The sequence below is a fragment of the Lissotriton helveticus genome, chromosome 2_1 (genome assembly GCF_964261635.1).
Source record: "Lissotriton helveticus chromosome 2_1, aLisHel1.1, whole genome shotgun sequence".
Classification (NCBI taxonomy): Eukaryota; Metazoa; Chordata; class Amphibia; order Caudata; family Salamandridae; genus Lissotriton; species Lissotriton helveticus.
In genome coordinates, this window is record NC_136059.1 from 134,684,622 (window position 1) to 134,702,249 (window position 17,628).

Below are 17,628 nucleotides of genomic sequence, written 5' to 3' on the forward strand. Positions count from 1 at the left end.
GCAAGAAGGAAAGTGTCCGAAGGGATCCAAGCCTTGATCAAAGATGTGAAGAACCTAAAAGCAGAGGGGGAAGAGTCTGGGTCACTTGCCAGTGACCAGGGGCACGATAGACAAATGCCCACTGATGTCGGGTGCTTCAGGAGCGAAGAGGTGAAGCTTGACTCTGCATTCACAGGGACCAGGAGGCATCCACGATGACCAGGATCAAGATTCAAGCTGTACCATGAAGGATGTTGAGTGCTGGGGTGTCAGTGCCCGGATTGAACACAACAAGCGTTGGCAACAGCAACCCAGGCAGGAAGAGAAAAGATGCTTTGGTGCGGACCAGCAAGTCCGGGGGACTCCCCAGACAAAGGAAAGTCAGGGCACGTCTAGAGCAACCAGGGAAGCCCAATCAAAGTTGCAGTTGCCTTTACAAGGACCCACAAGTTTACGGACCAGGGATCGCAAAGGGACCTCGGCAATCTTCGGTGGAATTGCTGCTCGAGGTCTGGGCTACAAGAAACCCAAAGCTCAGCCTCAGAGGTCGCCTCAAAGCTGATTCTTCTGTAAATGATCACGGTGTCCAGGGTTTCGGGTTGCACAGTCTCCATGAGGGATACAGGGCTCAGACTTACTGAGCGCACACATCGACCTCAGAAACCATGGGAACCCACCTCCTGTGTTGCAAAACTCTTCAGAGTCCGGCGGGAGCTTCAGAGATGCAAACCGGTCAGATGCGTCTATACTCCAAGGGAGATTCTTCAGTTATCTAGTGCCTTGTAGATCATCGAAGTTCCACGATTATGTATCAGAGTTTCGTCCAGGTAAATCTGAAGACCTGTAAGCAGGGGTTCCTACATTATACCCAAGGAAGGGGTGGGACAAACTCAGGGGACCCACCTATGGGAAGGTCAGGAAAGAGGGTTGGCTACACTCATTTCCTTTGTCCAGTTTCGCACTAGAGCGGGGGGTGGTCGCCCCTGCAACCGGTTTGAGCAGGACCATGCATAGGGACACCAAATGTGCCCCAAGTGCAGACATCAAAGCACTCTTGGAGTGCACAAACCCAGCCCCAATACACTAAAGCCTTTCTGGGAGGTGGTTACACCTCCCCGTGACAGGAAACCTATTGTCCAGGCCTCCCCTGACGGTAAGTAATTTTATTTGCATAGTTAATTAAAACCATTGCAATTTCTCCATTTAAAAAATATATATATACATACAGTACATTATTACCATAGTCTTAATATTGCATGTAACATTTTATAATTCCTTTTTTTTAAATCATGAAAATGCAGATTGACTTCTTTGTAAGCTTTAAAAGAGAAGGTTGAGTCCCGGCAGCCTCTTACCTCCACCATCATAGATTTAGTAATATTGACAGTCTTTTAAGTATAGATCAGCTTGTTCAAGTGACTACAACTGAGTTAAGTATCAAGTTTCTGCATCTTTTTCTCCACCTCCTTCATAAAGTTCACCAAACTGCAGTTCAACTGCAGGTCGTCGGGTGCAAAGCAGGCAAGAACTGCATGTCTACGAGTACGTATTCCTCATTGGCTGAACTGTAGATTCAACATGCGTTTCCTTTCCTCTAGCAGTTTGTCGCAGGAACACAACAAGTGTGGCATATCCTTGATTGCCTTGCCACATAGACGACAGAGGATGCCCCTTTTATCCCTCAGCCAGTGTGGGAGGTGGGTTATACAAGGTAAGAGACCCAGTCTGAATTTTGTAGTTCTTGAATAACCCAGGTCAAAGTAACTCTGTTGACCTTGTTTAGAGTAGGAGTTTAAAATAAACCATCCATGTGACCTCTTGGCAACAGTCGCCTTATCTTCAATCCATGAGAGATATTTTGTTGTTTTCTTTACCAGTCTTTTGACCGTGGTATGATTAGTGGAGGTGTTCCACAGCTCCTCTATGCCTAGGTTCGCCAGGCTTTTTTCCAAGTACTTGGCAGCTGGCGAGGCCGGGTTTCGCTGTTGTTCCAACCATAAAAAACTATTTAAGGTTCCCTTTTTGGCCTTCTTGACTTTGTCCCACGTGGTTATGTACGCCCCCTGTCTTGCAAGAGACTGCTTCTGGCCACCAAACTCTAGCCTAAGTTGAGCCGGGGAGGCATATTTTGGCAGGCCGAAGATGATCCTGTACGCTAATGTCACAGTTTTATCCAGAATTGCTGCGTCTCTTCCTCTTTGTACTTCACTACCATAGGTGAGTGTAGGCAAGAGTTTGGCTCGTATAACTTGTGCCAGGGGTAGAAAAGATGGGCTTGTGAGCCTGCCATTTAGCTTTTTTAGCGAGATTGCTTTAGTAATACCTTTTCCTCTGATGCTTTCTTTTTGGATGATAAGCTGGCCACTGCTATCCATTTTGACCCCTAAGTACTTGTATACTGGTGTATCTTCTATCCGGGTCTTGTTCCAAAACCAGCTGTGTGGTGTTTTTCCTTTCTTGTTGATTGACATTGTTTTGGTCTTCTCCAAGTTTATTGTCAAATGATTCTCGTCCGAGTATCTTTGTGTTGCATCCACAAGATTTTGCATCCCTATTTTTGTATGACTGATTAAAACCAAGTCATCTGCGTATAATAACGTTGGCAGTATTTGACCTCCTAGTTTTGGTGCATGAGAGTTGCAATTGTTGAGCACCAGAATGAGATCTCCTAAGAACAGGTTAAAGAGCGTTGGGGCCAAGACACATCCTGGTTTGAGACCCTTATTTGTTGGGATGCGTCTTGACAAATGGGAGCCATTGCCCAGCTTCACCTGTACCCATGTTTCACTGTGCAAGTTAATCAGCAGGTCTAACAATGGCTTTGGTATTCCCCATCTCTTCAATTTTGTCCGTAGAAGATTCCGATCGATATGGTCGAAAGCCGCCTTGTAGTCTATGAAGCACAAGTGGATCGGCATTTTAGTTATTTTTGCTTTATCAATTAGTAGCCCCATAGCCAAAATATTTGTTGCTGTCCCTACAGATTTAGCAAAACCAGTTTGGTTTACAGGAATTAGAGAGTTTTCCGTGGACCAGGCCTGCAGTTCTTCCAAGAGGATCCCAGCAAAATACTTTGCCTCGTTATTTATGAGGGCAACCAATCTGTAGTTACATGGTAGTGATTTGTCCCCTGCCTTGAAGATTGGGGAAATAATAGAACCCTTCCAGGAGACCGGTAGTACATTAAGATGTTTTATTTCCATAAAACAGTGGCTCGAGGGCTTCAGCCCATTCCTTTTTGTTCAGTTTGTAGAGAATGGGAGGGATTCCATTTGGGCCTGGCGGCCCTTCTCTCCTACCTTTTTTGATTTGGCGCCTGATTACCTTTTGTAGTTTTGTCACACTTGTGCACATGACTCGACCTGTTTGTTGGTGTTGAGTGTCACACAGTGATATTGATTCGTTGTCTTCATTTTCTGTCCCCAAGTCGTAAGTTGTGTGTTGTGTGAAGTGATCTTTACGATGGTTTACCCATGTTTGTTCAGAGATATTTGAGGAGACTCCATCATGTCTAGGGTTTATAAAGGAATTGATTGTTTTCCAAAATTTTGCCCCGTCATTCTGCTTGGTGGCTGCATATAATTTTGCCCACAGATTGTCCTCCATTGCTCTATTTGCTTCCCGTTTTGCTTTTTTCAAGGATACCTTTAATTCTCGCAGATGATTGTGTCTCGCCGTATCTCTTGGGAGATGCCTAAGTTGGCGCATTGTTTGAAAGATACCTTTTTTATACATTTTATCTTTATTTTGTGGTCTTTTGTAAAAGAAGTCTTATTGCTATCCTTCTGTACGTGTTGGAGCTTTGGAGTTGTAGTGTAGACTGCCATCGTGTTTGTGAAATTCTCCCTTTTCTTAACCTCGCTCGCTCCTATTCTCCCATCAAAGTGCAGCTTTGCCATTTCTTGTAGATCTCCATCTTTGGCTACCCAGTACTTGATCCTTTTGTAGTTGATGGTGTGAATTAGATCATTCGGTACCAGCGATTGCTCAAATTTAGGTTTGCTGATGTTAAGTGTTATTTCCTGAGAACAATGATCGCTGTCAGCTTTTTCCCCTATTTGAAATGAGGCAATATGACGAAATAAGGATAGTGACATAAGAGTGTAATCCAATATTTTACAAAATCTTGTTGTATGAAATGTACACGCTTGTGCAGTATCTCCAATGAATCTCCCATTTAATACTATGAGGTTATAGCATTCTCTAACACCTCCTCTCCTAGCTTTGAATATTTGGATGTTTGTGGAGGCTCTTGATACGGTATATTCCAGGCTATATTATGATATTGATTTTCGTCATTTGTTGAGGTTCCCATCAGATTGAGATTGAAATCCCCAGTGATAATAACGTCTGTTGTCGGAGTGACGTTTATAATTTCCTCCAGGCTTTTGCTTAGTTCTTTTACAACCTTTCCTTTCCTTTTTGGGTGTATATAGAAGTTGATCAGTGTTAAATTTGTTCCTTTCCTGCCTAGTTTCGAGATAGATAAATGTATTATCTTTATGTCTGGATTGATTGATCCTAGGTCTTTGATCTCATAAACATTTGCAGTCGAGACGTAGGTTACAAGGCCCCCTTGTAGATGGCCATATTTTGCTGTTTTTACCGCACTGTTGAAGAAGCGTAGAAATTCATGCAGGTGTGGGGGCTCTAGTTGCCATGTTTCTTGAAGGGACACAATATCAAAGGAGCGTAGATAGTTATCAAATTCTGGATCCAAAATTTTAGAGGCAAGGCCGTTGATGTTCCATGGGCATATTCTAAATTGGTTTTGCCTGCTTGTTTTCGGGAGGTTTTTCGTTGGTCAATTTGACTGGTTATTTATTGTTCTTGCGATCCATCTTAGATCGAATGATCCTAATGGGGCGCCATCTGAAGTGTGGTCCCTCACTTTGTGATCTTCCACGCTTCTTGCTCCGTCTATCCCTCTAGCTCCTCTGAGTACTGTTGATCCAGACCTATTGGAGGAGTTCTGTTCTCCTTCTGTTGCTGCTGGAATTAGTAGATCGGGGTATTTTGGTTTTACGTAGGGGCAATTGTGATTCCCCAATTTTTAAAGGTTGTAGTTTCTGCCCGTATGTTTTGTGCAACTAAAGGTGTTATCCATGTTGTTTTTGTTTTCTTAGCCTTCGTTCCAACTTCTGTTATATATTCAATAGAAGCCAAGTCCTGAGTTGTCACACCTGCCAGAGATGGAATGTGAGCTAGCAGCCGTAAGATGTTGCCTTTATTCAATATGTTGTGTTTTCCTTTGGAGATGTAATCCGGGTTAAACCATACACTATTTGTTGCACCTTTTATTGTTTCCATGCTGCTATTGTTTTTATTGTCATCATTTCGTCGTTGTACAAATTCCTGTCCTTGCGGTGTTCTCAATAATGCTTGGTCTGAAAGGGGTGTTACGTCTTCAAACCCTTCCTGGCCTTCTAAGGTTGACTTTGGATTCACATCTCCCAAGTCGTGGAATGCGGATTCAATTCCAGGACCCCTTACATGTGTCATAGTGTCATTTCTCTGGTTTACTCCAGAGTCAATAGGTTTTGATGTTCGTCTGCTAGATGCCAGTCCATTTTTGTCTGATTCTTTAGGTTCTCCCTTCGTTGTTTTCGGTTGTATATGCTGTGCGCTTTTTTTCCTATGCTTTGTTCCATTTGTTTCAGTAGAGTTCATTGCAGTGACAGTGATCGATCGATTCGTGGAGTTCTGCTTTACTGGCTGGTTTTGGGTTGACTCTTTGATTTCATTCACTATTGGCGGAGACGCTGTATTAGTCTCTCTTTGATGCAGAACATCTACGTTTACAATTTTATTTGTTTCCTTTTTGGGCTCCCCTTCTTCATTTTTACTAGTGTCGTCTATGCAATTGGGTTCACATTCGTCAAATTGTGACGTCGATCCGAACAGACGCCTGAAGCCCTCATGAGCTAGGTTAATTTTTTGATTTCTACCTTTGCGTTTTTTCGCCCGCCTATGTTTTGCGTTCAGTTGTTTCTCAGCCTTGTCTTCAGTTGAAGTTGCAGGCCGTCGATCTTCTGCTGCTGTTATTTCTTTAGCTTTTTTATTTTGGTTTTTGAAGATCTGTGTGTACTTTGCCCCCGGGCACACATTTTTTCATAATGATAGGCGTTCCTGTGCTTTTTGTTTTATCAGTTGGATTCACAGTACAATTGTCAAGGGACTGCTTGTCCACTTTAGCCTCTGCTTGTCTGTTACACAAGTGACTGTCGTTTCTTTGCAAGGGCTTTTTGATTTGTGTGCATAGGTCACTCAACATTGATGGAAGTGTGGCCAGTTTGTCAATAATAGGACCGCATCCACATCCCACATTCTTGTTTTGGGCTTGGTCCTGCTTATTTTGTAGCAGTGTATTTAGTGTGCCCAGCTTCCCATCGATGTCGACCACAAAAACAGCCAAAGTATCTAAAAGGGTCTGCTGGACATCCATCTTATCTGACTGGTAGTGGAGTGCTTCTACCAATAGCTGCATTGTTTTTAGCAAGCTGGGCCACGCCGTTCCCTGGCTGGCATTTTTTGGAGAGTCATCCACACGGGCAGGACTTGGCGTGCCATTTCGATCTTTGTTTATTTTCTCTCCCTCAAGTAAATCCTGTGTATATTCAGTTAGTTTGCAATGAGTTTTGTTATTTAGCCTATTCCTGCTTATATCTTGGCTGTAAGCGGCCATGAGGTCTTTCCATTCTTCTGTCCCAAGATATGAGGAGATGTCTTCTATATCTTCGACTGGGTTTTTTACTGTGATCGGCTCATTGATTTTCTCCCCTCACGTGTTTACCTCGGATTTGACGATTTGGTGTTTCTTTATTCGATGATGATGGGGTAGGTGGTGTAATTTTGAATCCCGTGTCTTCCAGTGCCTCATCATTCCTTATTAAACTAGGGTCAGTTCTCATGAGCAGCGGGTTTTTTTCCAGACTTAGTTGGCTATCGATCATTGGCGTTTTAATTATGGCACAGTTGCCAATTCTGTTTTTGCTATATTTTGGTCTACTATCGCCGTTCAAGTCGTAGCTAGTTTCATGTGTAACAAGGTTTTTTCCTTGGGCGTCCTTGGACATCTTGTTTTCCTCATTTTGCCTATGTACTTGGACTGACTCTGTATTACCGGTTAGTTTTCGACCTGTAGTTTCGCTGCTCGTCCGTATTTTACTGTTTTGAGGTGTTGATGTTATTTGTAAAGGGCTAATAGCTACTATGCTTGTATTTCTGTTTGTATCTGGACTTTTCCTTTCGTAACTTGGTTTCTGGTCCTCGATAGCTTGTGATGATTTATTTAATTGTGATGATTGATTTGATTGTAAGGGCTGAAGCGGTGATTGAAGACCTGGGACATCTCTTGTGTTGAGAGTAGAGCATCCCCTGCGTTTTTTAAAAAGCAGAATTTTGTAAAAAAATTTGGTTGGTAAGAAAACTGCCTTTTTGTATTACTTGTCTCCAATATAGGTGTTTGCCCATTCTTTCCTGCCCCAGAGATGTTTCTAACTGCTGATATTTCTATGAGAGAACAGTTATTCTGTGTTGTCAGACCGATTTCTGGTGATGGATCGGTTCTTTCTCTTCCAGCATCATGGTCTTTAGTTTCCATTTTTTTTGTCTCTCTTTTAAGTGTTGTATTGCCCCGGACGCGACCTGACCTCATACTGCCCTCTGCTTGTTTTTAGCTGTATTGGCTCATTTTTCGCCGTCCTGTATCTTGTTTTTAGATGATTAAGTTATTTTAATTGTTTTTTAAAATTGCTCCTCCTGCCCCACTGGGCCCACCAGACTCCTGTGTGTAAATGACCAGTATAGTGAGGCCCAGCAGTACCTTAATGTGTTGGTGGCTCTATGGCTCCAATTGGCCCCACACAGAGTCCCAAAGTCCCACACAAAGTCCCAAGGCCACTTAATGGCCTGTTCTCTCCTGGTAGCTCCTGGTAGCCCCGCGAAAGCAAGGCAAGGCAAGCAAGGCAAAGCAAAGTAACATGCAGAGCTGAGAAAATTTTCCCACACCTCACCTCACTTCCTCCTGCCCAGCTGCTCCTGCAGCTCCTATTGCTGGTGCTCCTTTGCTCCTTCACCCTTTTTGCTTCTTTTTTCCTTTTCACCCCTTTGCCCCTTTGCCCTTTTCCAGAGAACGTGCTCCCCCTACTACTCACCTCCTCACCTCCACCTCCTCTGCGCCGTTGCCACTTGCTGCCTCCCGGCCTGTCTGCTCAGCTCCGCTCAGCTCTGCTCGACCCCAACAGCATGGGAAGAGCAGCGGCTCCGCCAAACTCTCCGCCAGCCCGCCGACCACCAACCGCAACTAGGTGAACAACAATGCGGTGATGCAGTGGGGGGGGGACAGCCGAGCAGCAGCCGTCAGGAAAGGCAGCGCATCAGGCAGTAGCAGCGGTTCCAGCAATGAGTGATCGAGGGGGGGCAAGGAGCCTGAGGGGTCTGAGGGGTCTGGGGGTCCATAGAGTCTGAGGATTATTAGCCTTAATTTCCGCGCTGCTCGGCTTGGCTTTTCCAGCGTGCCCTCCCAGTGCGTCCTTACAGCGTCCTCCCGCTCGATCGTTCGCGGCTCCATCGTTCGTGAATAGGCTGACCTGAATGGGGGTTATGCTCCTCAGCCCCCTTGGCCTGGCGTCTGTGGGTGGGCACCCCCTACTCACAGCCCCTTGGGATGGACCTTAATGAGTCTTTTATTATCTTTTGTTTGTGTTTTGTGGTGTATTTAGGTGTTTTATTTTTTTTAGGGGTCTTTTATGGATCACCCCCGAGTTCCAATCTCCCTGAGGGCAAGGGGCAGAAGGGGTTGATCTCCCCCCAGCGCCACACAGCCAGCGACTCTCACCTTATGCCTTCCACCGTCGTACCGCTGTATCCTCTTTTGCTTTTCTTTGCTTTGCCCGGCTCTCTTCCTCCCCAACTGTGTGGAGTTGATGGGACCAGTGGGGTCAGTTGAGGATAACTAGCCGATTGTCTGCAGTATCGGCTGGCTTCGGCGGACTATGGGCGAACTATGGCTAGGTGCAAGGGTGCAGAAGTGCAGAGAAGCGGAGGGGCCGCTTTCCCCTGCCTTTGCCGCTCGACTCCGCACACAGCTCCGCACACAGCTCTGCCCAGCCCCACCCTCTGCCGCTATCGACCCGAGCCGAGGACTCCGCGGTACGCGCTCAACTCTGCTGCTCAACCCCGCTGGCTGGACACAAAGCGGGGAAGCAGAACAGCAGAGGAACGGGACGGGACCGAAAAATGAAAGACGAGAAGGCGAATGTTGACGAAGTAAGGTGTTTGATGAGCCGCTTCTGCTGTCGACTCCTCTCCTGACGAAGTTTCGTCCAGCAGCAGGAGGCCACACTCGTGTCTGTGGCTGCAGCATCCACTTTGTGATGCTAGAGTTCTGTAAAGGTGGCACCGGGTGTACCGGTGTAGTCACGTTTCTCCCTCTAGGAGGGTGGAATCATACCTCCCCCGCAAGTATGATACCAAGGTGTTTCCTATTCTAATTTATTTCTTCAAATAAATATCTGTTTCATACCCTTACTTGGTGTGCATCTTTTCCCCACAACACCCGCCAGGACTGGCGGGGAGGTATGATTCCAAGGTGTTTCTATCAGCACATAGGAAATGTTACATGAGCCAGAGTACTACAAGATGTATGAGCCACGTCATCCCTAATGATAGACATTTGAATTAAAGAGTGCTGTTCAGGAGTAGCACAAACTCGGAATTCAAAATGGAACACCGTAGTTTAGGTTTCCTTTAATAATAAGAATAGAATTCCACCCCAATTAAAGTTTTTGCAACATTAATATATACATAGCTTTGTGCATGCTCTTCTTTGATCACATTATATAATTCACTGTTTTATGTGAGGATTTTAACTTATAAACTGCATGTAACAAAAAGAGGTCTCTTAGCAAAGCAGTCACCTACTGGCCTCTTTACAGGATAAAAGATATCTACTTTGCGGGCTGTATCGTGCACATTCTTTGTCACAGACTTATTAGCGTCTGAGTGGTCAAAACCGCAACTGGACAAAACGCCGGCCTCTCTAAAGGGAAAAAAAAACTGTAATCCACCGGTGTCAACTTGTTTTTCTTTTAAAGTGTTATTTATGTGTTTGCCTTGAAGTTGCATTAGTGAAACAGCATGACAGTTCCGCATTGGATGTACAGCCCCTGGGACTGGTGCCGTGGACCGGGACTGCAAAACTATGTGCGGGGGGCTGCCATTGCCATAAACGAATCCCTTCTGGGAGCCCCCTACGTAGGATGGCGTCATGGCGGGTGTTTCCGGTCTCCTGTGTCCTCGAGGAAGGCCAGCCCCGCCCCTCTGAAGCCGTCAGTGGCTCACTACCACAATGTCACGGGGGCGCGCGAGGATGCGGAAGGAAGCTCTCTATTGGCCAGCAGCACGAGCCACGAGGGTCCAACGATGACAACAACAACAATCCCCCGAGCACCGCCCAGAGTCTCTGGGGCCTGAGAGGCCCCTCGAGGACCGGCCAGCCCTGGAGCACAGGCTCCAGGCACCGCAGCCGCTCCGAGCCCCGCACGGTTCATCTGGCTCTGGTGGGGCTGGATGGGCATGTGTGGGACAACGGGGCCACATATAGGACCGCGCCGACCCCAGCCCCCAGCCACAGAGCGCCGCACGGCTGGAGCGGTCTCTGGGGGCATGGCTTGTGGAACGGGGACCGCATTCCCCAGGGGGAGAACCAGGCAACACACCGACCCCTGAGCCCGGCATAGCTGCAGCCTCAGGCTCCGGGGAGGAATCGGCCTGACTGGGGGCAGCGAGCCCCAGCACACGAAGCACAGCCCAGAGCGCCGCACGGCTGGAGCGGGCTCTGGGGGCTGAATCTCCATGCCCAGGACAACGGGAACTACCACTGCTCTTTCAGCCACACGACCCTCAACCCCAGGCTGTCGGGCGAGTACAGGCAAGCTTTGGTTGTATTTGTAAAATTGCTCAGTATATTCGAATTCTTTGTTCCCCTTTACAAAAACACACACACCCTGGAAAATGGTTTCTAGGAGCTATAAACGCCTTATGGGAATAGGCTAGTGTGCCACCCAAAACCGCCAGAAATATGTTACAGTATTAGGCGCATTAAATACAACCCAAACCTACATTAAATACCTATAAAAACGACATTCTAAATATAAAACAAACCCCCACCCCCATTTATTTACATGAAACAGCAGGTGTGCAGCATTAGATTGAGCACTGCCATACTGATCCATGCTTTTCAACCTGTGGTACTGGGTGGCCCATCTCTCCGGGAAACCTCAATTACGTAGTTCAAAACTGGCTTGTAACGTGGCTGTGTGTATGAGCCCTTATGGTGGGGTTTGTAAACCTGTTACTGCATGCTAATTATGCACTTGCCTCACTTTGTGTAAGGGTGGACTCTTAATAGGTGTTAGTGATTTGGGGGTTTCATTTCAAAGCCTTGGGCTGTTTCCCAGGTGTGGTCACTTTGTACTTTGACATCTGCTAATCATGACTGTCCCCTCTCGTGGGAAGTTTGGAGTACTATCTGTTCTTGAACTTCATTTCACATCCTTGGGGTGTTTCCCAGAGTGGTGTCTTTATCCTAAGCGTTACGCAAACAAATGATCGACGGAATTCCGAAAAATTGCATATTTACTCCCAGTCAAGAGATCTGGGTTAAATTCATCATGCCACCCCAGTTTAGACCCAGCCATATGCAAAGCAGGCATGACACTGTTCCTCATGGGACCAGTCCATCCCGAACTGCCAAATTAGGTCCTCCCTGGACCGGAAACCGCATCCTGTTTTTCAGGATATTATATGTCATCAGCCAGGCTACCTTAAATCCAGTTGCACAGTGAGCAAGAGACCTCCATCTGGGCATACCTATTCCACTTAGGGCGAAAAATGTTACACAAACAAATGATGGGCAGAATGCTGAAAGAATCATACATTCACCACCATCAAAGTTCCACCATGCCACCCTATTTGAGAACCAGCCATATGCAAATCAGGCTTGACCCTGTTCCTCCTACATTTGCTTTCCAGGCTCTTTAAAAGAAGAGTGTCTCTGCGCAGAGGCATGCATTGTGCAGAGGGATTCTTCGAGCACAGACTGAAGCACCTATACCTGCAGTGACCTCTTCAGACACTGGGTAAGGGACAAGCAATTTTGGGGAATCCAAACCAGCGCACCTGCTGCAGGTACTAACCCTGGTCAGTACCTGGGGCAATGGACTGGCTCGACTAAGTCAACAAAAACAATGGGGTCAAACCTGACTCTTATCTTGTGATTTATTTACCATCCCTTCTGATTGTTCATGATAAACCTTTTATTTCAACAGCTGTGCTGTTCTTAGGAGACACAAGTAGCAAATCTACAAAACAAATAATAATTTGATTATTCGCATGCCTAAGCTCACACAGATTTTGTAATTTCACAAACTGAAAATATTTTAATGTGACAATGAAAATTATTAAGTTCTATCTGGGCTCTTTTCTTTTGTATCCAAGGATTTAAAGGTGTGGAAATATGCAATTGAATGCACTTTTCCCCTTTGTTTTTCTCTCCACCAAACAATATTTTTCCATGCTGAGATAACTGTACCAAACAGGAAGGGTCCCGTAGGGACTCCGTCGAACCCCAATTAAAAAAACACAAACAAGTCTTCGGTGGGATCCACGGGTGCTGCCAATCATATAAAAAAAAAATCTAAGTGTTTGTTCCGCTCTTTTTTAATTATTGTAACATTATTCTATTAGACTGACATGCCTGCAGGGAATGTATGATGAAAGTCTTTTTTTACCATGTCTATGTGATCCAGCGGGCTACCAACCTGCGGACATCCATCACTATATACTCGATTTGATTCGATTCAATGAACTTTATTTCGATTCATGCATAGAATCATAAAAGTATAAACAGATTAAAAGAGAACATTACACAAATAATTAAAAAAGACCATACAATTATATTGACATCCATAATACATATTATATATCCAGATTACATTTGGAATACATTTAGAATAAAAGGGTCACATATATGAACAAAAAATATTGTAAAGTGCCTGTGCGTTCCATGTGGATACCAATCTATACAATAATCTACTACATGTATGTCAAATAATAATAGTAGGTCTCCAATAATGCTGTTCAATATCGATTTCTAATAGTGAGCGCCAGTTTAATAAAGCTAAGCACAGCATTACATATGGCTGGAGTTGATAAGGACAATAAATACTCATAGCCCTCTTTATAATAACGGGATCCAAGAGTTAACAAGACAGGCTTAATGAACCGATTTCATGGATCTTTATACAGTGTACAAAAAAAATGAGGTGCACAGTATTTTGTGAAACTTTGTTATTAGAGGGGCAAGGGGGTAGTGTCTCACACCACCCCCCTTGCTTTGGAAAAGCTGAAAGAAAGTGCAGTGTACTAAGATGAAACCTTGTCAAGTAAAAACGCCATTGGGTATGTATAATATATGATAGGCAAAGCTGCTGCTGCAGCTTACCCCTATCATATATTGCAGGCTCACTATTTCTTAACATACCTAACCTGGTACGATAGGCGTTTTTAATTGTTAACTTGGAATCCTTGCCAACAATTTCGGGATTTAGATATATGTGTCCCAACCCAATCTTGTGAAAGGTTTCCCTTACATGTAGCAGCCATGGGATCTCCATAAAATAATCAAGCTTAAGGAAGTCTTGCAAAATTTCCTTTGTGAGTTTCAGTTCTTCAGACCGCCAAACCTTGCTCCATAGCAGCAAAGGAGAGACATGGATAATGTCACTCACAAATTCAAGACCCACCTCAGTATGACAGAAACTATTTGAAGTACCAGATGGGACAGATAAAAGGCGCTTTATAAATGTATTTTCCATGACTTGGATCTTATTACAATTTTGTATCCCCCACACTCCCGCACCATATGTTGCAACGGGGAGGAATTTTTCTTTATATAAAGTTTTTAGTTCTGCAACCGGCTTTTGACCCAATTTACTTGAAAAACGAAAAGGGCCTCTACAGATTGGGTAGCCTTTTGAACGCGAGCTGATATTAGAGGTTCCCAACTCAAAGCTTTGTTGAATAAATTCCCCAGATAAATACAATTATCAACTTTCACAATAATTGAGTCTTTCACCTTAATCCTGCGAGATTTTACCCCTTTGGGACCACTGACCATGGCAAAAGACTTTGTGAAGTTGACCCTTAGATCTAATCCTTGCATAAAAGTGTCAAAAGCATTCAAACAAGCTGTTATCAGTTATGGTCATTAACACCGTGTCATCTGCATAAGATACCATCGATATCCGTTTACCGTTAACCTGGGGGAAGTCTGCACAGCTATCCAACAGAAAACGTTCCAAACCATTGGTATACACCAGAAACAAAAAAGGAGCCAAGATACATCCCTGGCGAACACCTTCAGTAGATGAGATGGGTTTTGTCTTCTGCCCACCTGGGCCAAATCTAATCCTCACTGTTGTGTCTGGCATGCAGCCTGCGGAGCAGGGTGACCAACGGTTCTTCAAACCCTTTGGTCTCCATCATTTGCCACAATATGCCTCTACAAACAGTGTCAAAGGCACTGGATAAGTCCTTGAAGGCCAAGTGAATACAACCACACTTGGCCCTCATGTACTTACCCATAATTAAAGCCAAATTAAGACACTGCTCTGTGGTTCCTTTACCTCTCCTAAACCCATACTGGGAATCCACGATAATACCTGATGACTCGGCCCGGGTTTCCAGGCGTGCCAGTATCACCCTTCCCATCAACTTACAAGACCCATCTATTAACGATATCGGTCTGTAGCAGCACGAATCACCTTTATCACCCTTTTTAAATATCGGTACCACTACTGCCTCTTGCCAGGAAGTCGAAATACGCCCTACCACAACTGCTCTAAATAAATTTAATAAAAGTGGTGCCCACACCTCAATGTTGTATTTAAAAAGATCTAATGGGACTGAATCAGGCCTTGGGGCCTTTAGTGTGGTGCCCTTCCTTTTTGGGATTCTAAATACCGTCTTATATGATCTTATTTCAATATCATCTAAAAGTTTCGCATCTTTACCCCGAAAAATAACAGAACCGTAGTCCAATGAAGGAATTAACTTCACTTTCAAGGCCTTCATCAAATGATCATGATTTGGGCATAATAGCTTATCCCTCAATTGTCTAAAGGCAAATGTGAGAGAAGAGCCTTTAGCTTCTAGGTTGTTAAAAGGTTTCCTAAAAGATAAATTGTGGTCAAATGTTATGCCCAAATATTTATAGGTTTTTACACAGTCAACAACCATACCGTTGATATTCCATTCTTTAACACCTAATTTACCTTTTCCCATGGTCATTATTTTTGTTTTTTTAATGTTTATTTTTAGACCATTACTTGCGACATAGACGTTGAAAGAGTCTATTAATCTTTTAAGGCCAATAACTGTCTGACTTAATAAAATAGTATCGTCAGCATATTGTAAATATTTAATCTCTTGGCCCATCACAAAAGGGGAATGAGCATTAATATCCCTAAAATGGGCAGGGAGATCGGACATAAAGAGATTAAAAAGGCAAGGGGCCAAAACGCAACCTTGTTTCAAGCCAATATTTGTTTCCAGGCGTCGGGTTATATGACTACCGTCACCTACTTTAATCTGGACCCAAGTATCAGAATATAACAGTTTAATCATTTTTAAAAGTGCGTCGGATATTCCCCAATTATCTAATTTGGACCATAATATGTTACGGGGCACAGAGTCAAAGGCTGCTTTTAAATCAATAAAACATATATACAAATTTTGTTTCCTGATTTTGGCTTTTTCGCCTAATAAAGTTAATAAAACTAAATTTGAGTAAGTTGATTCTCCCTTTCTGAAGCCGGTTTGTAAATTTGGTATCAATTTTTCTTTAGAGACCCATGATTCCAATTCCTCTAACAAGCAGGTTGCGAATATTTTAGCGTCAACATCAGTTAGAGCTATTAATCTATAATTTGCTGGGTTATCTTGAGGGCCACTTTTATAGATTGGTTGGACGATACTACCCTGCCAAGAGTCCGGAATTTTACCAGTTTTAAGCACATCATTAAACAGCAGGGTAAGGACCTCTGGCCAATCCTTCAGAGCCGCTTTAAATATGGCATTTGGCATTCCGTTAGGTCCGGGCGCACCATGTGTTCGAATCCTATGTACCACTTTTTTTACTTTATCAACTGTCCAAGGAGATATTACGGTTATATCTGGACATTTATTATGAATAGGAATAGATTTGTCTTGAACGAACTGAGGGCCTAAATGAACCGTTTTAGAGGTTTTTAGAAAAGATACCCAAGTTGATTCATCAATATTTGCGCTATTGCTTTATTGTTTCCATTTTCTAAATTATTAATTAAACTCCAAACTTCATTCCTGTAAATCTTTTTAAATTGTCTAATCTGTTGGGCGACCACAGCACAAATGGACCCTTTCGCTTTCCTATAAAAAGATCTAGGCCAATTATCACCTTTTCTAACCCCTTTGGCCTGCACTGCACCTTCCCTTTCCTCGTCAATCTCAAGGGTTCTTTTAGTGGCACAATTTGATTTTCTTCATCTTCTGAATTCCTCCCTAACTGACCTAGTTCAGGGCTTCTTATTGTGACATCATATGCCTGAACGTGTTCTGCTTCTCCTATCTGGTCCTGTTCAGGTTTTACTCTAGTTTGCTCTTATTCTTCCTGAATTTGTTCTTCTTTTCCTAACTGGTCCTGCTCAGGTCTTATTGCACTTCACTGATTTACAGCCTGAACGTGTTCTTCTAAGCCTATCCTTCCCTCTTCAGATCAGTGACTATTTTGGTTCACCTCTATCTGAGTGTATTTTTCTTTCCGTATCTGTTCCTGCTCAAGGTCTCCAACAATCTCAAATTCAATTTCCTGAGCTTGTTCTTCTATACCTGTCTGGCCCACTCTAGTTTCTTGCTTTTCTAAATTTGTTCTACTTCTAGTTCTTATATTTACATTGTGTGTCAGCCACTGGTATCCAATCCTCCTGACTAGTGCTTGGTTGTTCATGGTCAGCTACTTCAGAGTCTGTTATTGTAGGCTCTTCAGCTGCACAACCTTCTTCACCCTCAACTGCTGAGATCGGTTGAGTATTTTCCACATCAGGAGCTCGTACTCTCTTGGTATGACTAGCATGTATCCAGTTAGGCAAACCTGCACATTTTACTGCTGTTGTTGTAATCGGTATGACCTGTTTCGGAGTACTTCACCTTTGTGCTAGACACGTCTCTTCACCACCACCCAGTCTCCAGGATTTAGATCATGTGCTTGATCCGGCTGCCTGGCAACTGCATTTTGTCCAACCTGGTGAGAGACAGAACGTACTATGTCAGCCAATCTTTTACAATAGTCTAACACCAGATCATCAGTTATACTTAACAGTCTGTGATTGCTAGAGTGAGGTCGAATTTTACTTCACCTCCCTCTTACAGATTCGCTCAAATATTTTTGTCACCTAAGTGTTCAGGCTAGTCCTTTGAGAACAGCTGTTTATTTTGCCTCTCCAGAAACAGAAACCAGTGATCCGAGGGCAGAGGCTCTGCAGATGGCACACAATGTGGGGGAGCCCAGTCGTGTGCACCGGCAGGGCAGTGAAGTGACAAGCACCA

At 44.1% G+C, this 17,628-nt stretch overlaps 1 protein-coding gene across 3 annotated transcripts in view; it reads left to right on the forward strand.

Moving 5' to 3' along the window:
• The first annotated feature begins 10,350 nt into the window (after positions 1–10,350).
• LOC144817794 (uncharacterized) overlaps positions 10,351–17,628 on the forward strand; it is a 77,883-nt gene continuing 70,605 nt past the window's right edge. The window contains exon 1 of one of the 3 annotated variants that reach the window (XM_078674616.1): positions 10,351–10,912. The gene's annotated coding sequence lies outside the window, so the exon portion shown is untranslated. Of the gene's footprint in view, positions 10,913–12,028; positions 12,123–17,628 lie in introns of those variants that run through there. The other 2 variants (XM_078674622.1, XM_078674619.1) reach the window with 2 other exon arrangements.